Source organism: Triticum urartu, chromosome 3A, assembly GCF_056163025.1.
Source record: "Triticum urartu cultivar PI428250 chromosome 3A, HENAU_Tu73, whole genome shotgun sequence".
Taxonomy (NCBI): Eukaryota; Viridiplantae; Streptophyta; class Magnoliopsida; order Poales; family Poaceae; genus Triticum; species Triticum urartu.
The window spans coordinates 565,342,404-565,353,506 of record NC_141875.1 but is presented as its reverse complement, the minus strand read 5'-3'; positions in this window follow the sequence as shown (position 1 = coordinate 565,353,506).

Below are 11,103 nucleotides of genomic sequence, written 5' to 3'. Positions count from 1 at the left end.
CGCAACAATCGGGTATGGGGGAAAAAGAAGTAGCAAAGCAACCGTGAGTACTCATCCAAAGTACTCGCAAGACTTACATCAGATCTAAACTAAGTATGCATCTGTATCAAAGGAATGGGTTGTATCTGTGGACTAAACTACAGAATGCCAGAAGAGAAGGGGAAAGCCTAGCCTATCGAAGACTAGCATCTTCTGGAAACCACCATCTTGCAGCAACAGGAGGGAGTAGAGTAGCATAAAGTAAAGTAGTAGAAGTGTTATCAACCTCGGCCAGAGATCCTTTCTCGACTCCCTGCGAGAAAGCAATCCCAGAGCCATACTATTCAGTTATCATCTCATATCCAAGTCTCATATCCATGTCTCATCTCAAGTATCCAGTTCTAGTTGTATCGATCGGGATACAACTCCAAGTGTCCGTTACCGTAGGACAGGCTATCGATAGATGTTTTCTTCCCTACAGGGATGCTCCAACTTACCCATCACACTCGATTAACTCCGACCGGACACACTTTCCTGGGTCATGCCCGGCCTCGGCCAAACAATACGCCGCAACCCGACCCAGGCTTAATAGAGAGGTCAAGCACGCCGGACTAAACCTATGCCCCCAGGGGTCATGGGCCATCTCCCCAGGAACTCCTGCATGTTGCGTACGCGGCCGGTGAGCAGACCTAGCTACCTCCTTCAAAAAGGCAGGTGCTTACTAGTCCAACCCGCCGCGTGCCGCTCAGTCGCTGACGTCTATTAAGCTTCGGCTGATGCATACGACGCAGAACGCCCATACTATGCCCACGTGATGGTTAGTGCTATCAGGCCAGAGGCCCCTTGGATCAAATATCCAAATCGTAGTGGATTAGTAACGCGCGGTAACAAACAAAGACTCACAAAAGATGTGACCCTGTTGCCCCGTCTCGAGTAGTTGCGGCAAGGGCTAAGAATGCCCGGCCACGCCTCGTAAGTATCTCGCGGGCACCTTCCAGGTCAACCCGACTCCACATCACTCGCTATTAAGCTCGCGCGGGTACCCCTCAGGGCCGACCCGTCTTTAGTAACATGGCTCAGTGCAAAATCATAGTAACCATAGTAACTGTGTGTCTAACACCAAGGGGAAAACCCAAGGAATCACCCTCGATGAATTCCACTAGATGTTATCATCAAGGTGAACGGAAGAGGATCCACCCTCGAGGTTCACACTTGAGGGGTTGCACGACAGAGCCGTAACTGAAGTGGTTAAGGAGGAAATCACCCTCGATGACCTCGACCGGATAGCTACACTACAAAGATCTCATCAGGAGTGATGTAAGAGGTTCCACCCTCGGCACTCGATGATAACTCTGCAGAGCCGTACAACTAGGGGGGTGATGTGCGGTGTCGGGGCCTGAACGTCGATCACGTTGATCGAGTCATCGAACATAAAGCGAGGCAACTGGGACAAGGTGGGGGTCACTGATGGATCACTAACCAACATATACTAAGCAGTTTAGGATAAGTATGTAAGGTAACAATAAGCAGGTAACAAAAACAGGCTATGCATCAGAGTAGGATCATACAGAAAGCAGTAGCAGTTCTAATGCAAGCATGAGAGGGAAGAAATGGGCGATATCGGAATGCTCAAGGAGGGTTTGCTTGCCTGGTTGCTCTGGCAAGGAGGGGTCGTCGTCGACGTAGTCGATCATAGGGGCAACATCGGTCTCGGGGTCTACCGGAGAGAAGAGGGAGAAGAAACAGTAAATATAAAGCAACATAGCACCACAAAGCATAACATGGCAATAAGATGTGTCGGGTGTGACCTAACGTATGGCTACACGATAACGGTGAAGGGGGAAAACAACCGGGAATGTTTTCCCTGTTCCGGACCTGTGTCAGACAGATGACCGAAGGGGGAAAGTTCCATGTTCAGCATGCTAGGAGCATGTGACAGATGAACGGACCGCGTAATCGGATTCGCTGGATTTTTCTGAGCAACTTTCATATATAAATTATTTTCATCCGAGTTACGGATTAATTTCTATGACTTTTAAAGTCTTAAAAGATTTTCTAGATTTTTTGAATTTATTCTAAAACGAGTTGACAAGGTCAACTTGACTAGTCAAATAGGGGTGGCCTACATATCATAGGCTGTACCAAAAATAAATAAATAAAACTAACCTAATTAAATGGGACCTACGTGTCATAGGGTAGCAACTAATCTAACTAGTGTTAATTAGCACCTAATCTAAAATGCACATGGCCGGCCAGAGGCACAGCCAGCCATACGGCTTTGTACACACACGCACACAAAGCACACGGCCATGGCCATGGCCGCCAGTAGCTGCAGCAGCCGCCAGTAGCAGCAGCGCTAGCAACATTAGCAAGCAGCGGCCGCGGTGCAGCTAGCAACAGGCGGATGCTGCAGCAGTGGCGCAGTAGCATAGCAGAAGCAAGCAGCAGCGCATGCACGTACACACAAGGGCTCGAGCTCCCGTCCATGGCGGCCGAGCGCGGGGCTGGCCTCAACGGCGACAGATCGAGGCAGGGAAAGGAAGGATCCGGTGGAGAAGCTCACCGTGGAGCCGTATGCGTGCTCGGGGAGGTCGGGGACGGACCGGGGCGGTCGGAATCCACGACGGCGGCCGGAGATGTACGCGACGGGGACGACGGCGATGGCGGGCGTACATGGCCTGCCCAGTCTAACCCAATAGCGTAGACGAAGGAGGCGATGGTGGTGAAGCTCCTGGACGTCCCAGCTCAACGCGGGGACGACGACCGCCGCGAGGACGGCAAGGCCGTGGTAACGGCTGCGACTGCTATCGTTGTGGAGAAGAGGACCAGCGAGGGAGAGGGGAAAACGGGGCTAGGGTTCATTGCGGGGGCCTGGGGGTCGATCTTATCTTCTCCGAAGCTCGGGTGGATGCCCGACGCGTATGCATCGCCGGCCATGGCGCCGGGGGATGAGCGTCACGGCCCCTGCCTTCTGTAGCAGGAGGTGGAGGAACGTGGAGGTGGGCTGGGCCTCAGTGCAATGTGCATTTGAGCTCAGGAGCGTAGTGGGCCTCTTTTTTATCTCTATTTATATCCGTTTCCTTTAGTTTTAATAGCAAACTAGTTTCCTAAAATATGAAACTTAGTTCACAAATAATGTTGCTAAATTAGACACTGTCACAAAAAGGTTTGGCACATAATAAAATGGTTTGGGAATTTTTATAATTAAAAAAGCATTTTAAATATGTTTTGGCCCTTGATTTAATTGTTTTAGTGCCTTTAAACACTTTACCAAAAGTTAGTTTCACCATGACAAGTACCTGGGGATTATTTAGAATATTGAACACATTTTGTCCTAGTGTTTGATGAGCTAAATTTCTGGACTTTATATTTTAAAATTTGAATTTGACTCTGATTTCGGACAAGTGGCAAACTGCATTGTAACAAGATGTCATGGCCACCATTAGGGGGGATTACTGTAGCAAGATTCTCGGAGTGTTACAAATCTCCTCTACTACAAGAAATCTCGTCCCGAGATTTAGGAGGTAGAGTAAGGGGGAAAGTTGTGGTTACGTAATTCTAACGGATCTTCTCGTCCTTGGTTGTTCTTCTCGAAGTAGTTGATCCCACTCGTTGATGTCTTCAGTTCTCTGCAGCCATGCATCATGATGAAGTTGTCGTCCTTCCTTCAGGATCTTCTCCGTACTTATGAAGGGATAAGAGGGAAAACTCTATAAGGATGGATGTTAATAAGATTGAGCATCACACGGTTAACTCGGGGGAAGAAGCATAAAGTATCTCTCGGGTTGATTACATGAAACACATCGGGAGCACATCGGGAGCTTTCTAAGAGGGTACGAAAGTTTCAAACGGGTTAGCAATCATTTTGATGCCTGAAGTAGAGTGTGAAGGGGGTTCAGAGCAACGAGAATAAGTATTGCGTCTGATACCAGAATAGATCACTAGGAAGGTGGCTTGTGAATTACCTAAGAAGCCACGCACGAGAAAGAACTTTGGACATAGGGATATACAGAAGAGTCAGGTTTTGATCCTGTGGAACTGTGGGTTATGGGCCCACCATGTGGGTTAGGAGTGGGAAGAGCGGTGACATCTTGTACGGCCATGGCAGCAAGGCAGGTCAGGGGATAGCCTGCCAGTTATGTTGGCAACAACGTTGGTACCAAGGGCGAGGGATGAAGTGAACCATTTTCCTTCTCGTTGAAACGAGGCGAACTAATAGGCAAAGTTCTCGTCAATCGGTGGTTACCGAAATGTTATCAACAATAGTAACAGGGTCTTACTGACAGAGTTGTACACCGAGGTGTTTCCATAAGCAGGGAAATATTACTACTTATGTCATATAGATCACAAGAAAGGTTAAACAAAACAATGGAAAGGAACATGTTATTATTATTTTAATCCGACCAATGGGAAGGAAAAGGTGTTTATACTCAAGTATTAGAGTATATCCTTCCAAAGGACAAGTAGAGATTGATATGCACAACAAGACAACAAGTAGATAACCATTTGGGTAAAGGGGCGATGAAACTCAACATGTTACCCATGTCATGGTGTTTGGATAATTGGTCAAGATTTTTTTCTTCTAATGTTCCTAGTTGAGGTTTGAGTACCACAGTCATGCTTCAGGATAGCATCTACATGGTCAGCAGGTAAAGGTCGGACTTCGGAAACTCAAAAGGATCCAGGAAGAACTGCTAGAACAGCTCGTACAATTTCATCATGTAAAAGATGAGGATGTGGCCGATGGGCTCAACAACTCGTCGAAATTTCCATAAACATGGATTTCCAAAATTAAATGAAGGAGATGGCAAGAAGTACTACTATATCAAGAATTCTTAAGAGGTGGTGAAATTTTCACGACATTCTTGACACTAAAGATGGTAATACCCCAAGGTAGATCATAACATGAGTTGGATAGCAAGGAACTCAAGGTACAACACAAAACAAGACCAAGTCTGTGTTTGGAATGAAGGCAAGGACGTTGTCGACGGCAACACAATTTATTGATGGGAAAAGATGGTATTTCTCAACATGAATTCGATTGATATCCTGGAAGAGCTCAGAATTTTGATGATGATCACGTCACAATTGTCGAGAGTTTTCTTAAGATCTAATTGATCATGGATGACAAAAAGCAAAAGGAATGATGAAGCGAAAGGTTATCGGAACCACAAATATGACAGAAACTCGGAATCAAGCTTACTGTTCAAGGAAAAACAATATGACGAAGAAGATCGACGTAAGATTAGCTCATCATTGAAAAATTGTGCTCCAGGAAGGACCAGATAGCACAGTTAAAATTTAGCACGATAATGATATAGTCGATCGGGCTAGGAATGACTTAAAGGATTATTAAACTCGTAAGCACGAAAATTACTTAGAGTTATTGAATCGAAGGCAGAATCGATTCACTTATAGGTGTTGGGGAAATCCGAAATCGGCGAGAACCAATACTAGAAGAAGACTCATAGGAAGCAACACAGCTCTTTGATATTCTCGAGATACCGGAGGGTAATACTCGAAGGAAGATAAACATAGGGGTGTGCGGAGATATATTGATCTGTAGATGACAAGTGCTTTAACTTGTGTGAGAAATGGAATCAAGGAGAGAATATGGTCGGAACCACGATTGCAAAGGATCAATTCACAGATACCAGATGATATTATATCAAGGAAGTTATTATTACAAGAAACTTACATGATAGGATCTACATCATGTCCATGGGCATGAACAAAAAGTACAAGGTCGATTCCCACTTCTTCAATGCATAACCTCTCATTTACTTCTCTCTTTTGAGAAAGTTGTAGTGTAGAAATTTTTATCCGGCTAGTATATGAAAGTGATAACATGAGAGACTCTCTACTATGAAGATCATGGTGCTACTTTGAAGCACAAGTGTGGCAAAAGATAGTAACATTGTCCCTTCTCTCTTTTTCTCTCATTTTTTTCTTTGGCCTTTTTTTGTGTATGGCCTTTCTCTTTCTTTTTGGGCCTTCTCTTTTTTCTATGACCTTTCCTCTTTTTATATATTCCTCACTTGGGACAACGCTCTAGAAAATGATGATCATCACATTTCTATTTATTTACAACTCAATGATTACAACTCGATACTAGAACAAAGATGACTCTGTATGAATGCCTCCGGCGGTGTACCGGGATATGCAATGAACCAAGAGTGACATGTATGAAAGAATTATGAACGGTGGCTTTGCCACAAATACTATGTCAACTACATGATCATGCTAAGCAATATGACAATGATGAATGTGTCATGATGAAGAGAATGATGGAAAGTTGCATGGCAATATATCTCGGAATGGCTATGAAAATGCAATAATAGGTAGGTATGGTGGCTGTTTTGAGGAAGATATAAGGAGGTTTATGTGTGAAAGAGCGTATCATATCACGGGGTTTGGATGCACCGGCGAAGTTTGCGCCAACTCTCAATGTGAGAAAGGGCAATGCATGGTACCGAAGAGGCTAGCTAGGATGGAAGGGTGAGAGTTCGTATAATCCATGGACTCAACATTAGTCATAAAGAACTCACATACTTATTGCAAAAATCTACAAGTCATCAAAAACCTTAGTACCACGCGCATGCTCCTAGGGGGATAGATTGGTAGGAAAAGACCATCGCTCGTCCCCGACCGCCACTCATAAGGAAGACAATCAAATAACACCTCATGTTTCAAATTTGTTGCATAACGTTTACCATACGTGCATGCTATGGGGCTTGCAAACCTCAACACAAGTATTTCTCCATTTCACAACTACTCAACTAGCACGACTTTTATATTATTACCTCCATTTCTCAAAACAATCATCAAGCATCAAACTTCTCTTAGTATTCAACACACTCATAAGAAAGTTTTATTATTAATCTTGCATACCAAGCATATTAGGATTATAAGCAAATTACCATGCTATTAAGACTCTCAAAATAATCTAAGTGAAGCATGAGAGATCAATAGTTTCTATAAAACAAATCCACCACCGTGCTCTAAAAGATATAAGTGAAGCACTAGAGCAAAATTATATAACTCAAAAGATATAAGCGAAGCACATAGAGTATTCTAACAAATTCCAAATCATGTATGGCTCTCTCAAAAGGTGTGTACAACAAGGATGATTGTGGTAGACTAACAAGCAAAGACTCAAATAATACAAGACGCTCCAAGCAAAACACATATCGTGTGGCAAATAAAAATATAGCTCCAAGTAAAGTTACCGATAGAAGTAGACGAAAGAGGGGATGCCTTCCGGAGCATCACCAAGCTTTGGCTTTTAGGTGTCCTTAGATTATCTTGGGGGTGCCATGGGCATCCCCAAGCTTAGGCTCTTGCCACTCCTTGTTCCATAATCCATCAAATCTATACCCAAAACTTGAAAACTTCACAACACAAAACTTAAAGTAGAAAATCTCGTGAGCTCCGTTAGCGAAAGAAAACAAAATACCACTTCAAGGTACTGTAATGAACTCATTCTTTATTTATATGGGTGTTATACCTACTGTATTTCAACTTCTCTATGGTTCATAAACTAATTTACTGGCCATAGATTCATCAAAATAAGCAAACAACACACGCAAAACAGAATCTGTCAAAAACAAAACAGTCTGTAGTAATCTGTAGCTAGCGCAAGATCTGGAACCCCAAAAATTCTAAAATAAATTGCTGGACATGAGTAATTTGTCTATTAATCATCTGCAAAAATAGTTAACTAAATAGCACTTTCCAAATAAAAATGACAGCAGTTCTCGTGAGCGCTAAAGTTTCTGTTTTTTTACAGCAAGTTCAACAAGACTTTCCCCAAGTCTTCCCAACGGTTCTACTTGGCACAAACACTAATTAAACACAAAAAAACACAACCAAAACAGAGGCTAAATAATTTATTTATTACTAAGCAGGAGCGAAAAGCAAGGAATAAAAATAAAATTGGGTTGCCTCCCAACAAGCGCTATCGTTTAACGCCCCTAGCTAGGCATAACAAGCAAGAATAGATCTAGGTATTGCCATCTTTGGTAGGCAATCCATAAGTGGCTCTCATAATAGATTCATAAGGTATTTTAATTTTCTTTCTAGGAAAGTGTTCCATGCCTTTCCTTAACGGAAATTGGAATCTAATATTTCCTTCCTTCATATCAATAATTGCACCAATCGTTCTAAGGAAAGGTCTACCAAGAATAATAGGACATGAAGGATTGCAATCTATGTCAAGAACAATAAAATGTACGGGCACATAATTCCTACTTGCAACAATAAGAACATCATTAATTCTTCCCATAGGTTTAATAGTGGAATCCGCAAGGTGCAAGTTTAGAGAGCAATTATCAAAATCACGGAAACCTAACAAATCACACAAAGTCTTTGGAATCGTGGAAACACTAGCACCCAAATCACATAAAGCATAGCATTCATGATGTTTAAATTTAATTTTAATAGTTGGTTCTCACTCATCATAAAGTTTTCTATGGATAGAAACTTCCAATTCAAGTTTTTCTTCATAAGATTGCATCAAGGCATCAACGATATGTTTAGTAAACGCTTTATTTTGACTATAAGCGCGAGGAGAATTTAGTACGGATTGCAACAAGGAAATACAATCAATAAAAGAGCAATTTTCATAGTTAAATTCCTTGAAATCCATAATAGTGGGTTTAGCAACATCAAGGGTTTTAATTTCTTCAATCCCACTTTTATCAAATTTAGCATCAAGATCAAAAGATTCAGAATTCTTGGAACGCCTTCTAGGTAAATGTGGATCATATTCAGTCCCATCATTATCAAGATTCATATTGAAAAACAAAGATTTAATAGGGGACACATCAATAACTTTTAGATCTTTATCATTATTTTCATAGCAACTAGAAGAACACACTTTTATAAAGGCATCTTTCTTAGCACGCATCCTAGCGGTTCTTTCTTTGCACTCGTTGATGGAAATTCTCATGGCTTTGAGAGACTCATTGATATCATGCTTAGGTGGAATAGATCTAAGTTTTAATGAATCAACATCAAGAGCAATTCTATCAACGTTCCTAGCCAAATCATCAGTCTTAAGAAATTTTTCATCAATCATAGCATTAAAATTCTTTTGCGAAGTAATAAATTCTTTAATATTAGAATCAAAATCAGAGGGCATCTTATAATAACTTCCATAAGAATTGTCGTAGGAATTACCATAACTATTAGAGGGATTACTAGGATAAGGCCTAGGATTGAAATTTCCTCTATACGCATTATTACCAAAATTGTTCCTACCAACAAAATTCACATCCATAGATTCATTATTATTCTCAATCAAAGTAGACAAGGGCATATCATTAGGATCAGAAGAAACACTCTTATTTGCAAATAATTTCATAAGTTCATCCATCTTTCCACTCAAAACATTAATTTCTTCTATCGCATGCACCTTTTTATTAGTAGATCTTTCAGTATGCCATTGAGAATAATTAACCATAATATTATCTAGGAGTTTAGTATCTTCTCCTAAGGTGATTTCCATAGAAGTGCCTCCCGCGGCCGAATCTAAAAGATTACTAGAAGCAAAATTCAATCCGGCATAAAAAATTTGTATGATCATCCACAAATTTAAACCATGAGTAGGGCAATTACGTATCATTAATTTCATTCTCTCCCAAGCTTGTCCAACATGTTCATGATCAAGTTGCTTAAAGTTCATAATATCATTTCTAAGAGAGATGACCTTAGCGGGAGGAAAATACTTAGAGATAAAAGCATATTTGCACTTATTCCATGAATCAATACTATTTTTAGGCAAAGTCGAAAACCAAGCTTTAGTACGATCTCTAAGCCAAAAAGGAAATAGCTTCAATTTAACAATATCATTATCCGCATCTTTCTTCTTTTGCATGTCACACAAGTCAACGAAGCTATTTAGATGGGTAGCGGCATCTTCACTAGGAAGGCTGGAGAACGGATATTTCATCACAAGATTCAGCAAAGCAGTATTAATTTCATAAGATTCAGCATCGGTAAGAGGAGCAATCGGAGTGCTAATAAAATCATTGTTGTTGGTATTGGTGAAGTCACACAATTTAGTATTATCTTGAGCCATCGCGACAAACAAGCAAACTAACACACAAGCAAACAAAAAGCAAGCGGACAAAAAGAGGCAAATAGAGAAAGAGAGGGAGGATTGAGATGGGGCGAATAAAACAGCAAGGGTGAATTGGGGGGAGAGGAAAACGAGAGGCAAATGGCAAATAATGTAATGCGGGAGATAAGGGTATGTGATGGGTACTTGGTATGTTGACTTTTTGCGTAGACCTCCCCGGCAACGGCGCCAGAAATCTTTCTTGCTACCTCTTTTAGCACTGCGTTGGCTTTCCTCGTACCTGCACAAAACAAATAAATCCTCGCAACCAACGCAAATAGGGTTTGTCAATCCCTATAGGGCCACTTACGAGAGTGAGATCTGATAGATATGATAAGATAATATTTTTGGTATTTTTATGATAAAGATGCAAAGTAAAATAAAGGAAAAGTAAATAGCAAAGTAAATAACTAAGTAGTAGGAGATTAATATGATAAAGATAGACCCGGGAGCCATAGGTTTCACTAGTGGCTTCTCTCGAGAGCATAAGTATTCTACGGTGGGTGAACAAATTACTGTTGAGCAATTGACAGAATTGAGCATAGTTATGAGAATATCTAGGTATGATCATGTATATAGGCATCACGTCCGAGACAAGTAGACAGACTCCTGCCTGCATCTACTACTATTACTCCACTCATCGACCGCTATCCAGCATGCATCTAGAGTATTAAGTTAAAAACAGAGTAACGCCTTAAGCAAGATGAGATGATGTAGAGGGATAGACTCATGCAATATGAAGAAAACCCCATCTTGTTATCCTCGATGGCAACAATACAATACGTGCCTTGCTGCCCTTACTGTCACTGGGAAAGGACACCGCAAGATTGAACCCGAAGCTAAGCACTTCTCCCATTGCAGGAAAGATCAATCTAGTAGGCCAAACCAAACTAATAATTCGAAGAGACTTGCAAAGATAACCAATCATACATAAAAGAATATAGAGAAGATTCAAATATTATTCATAGATAGACTTGATCATAAACCCACAATTCATCGGTCTC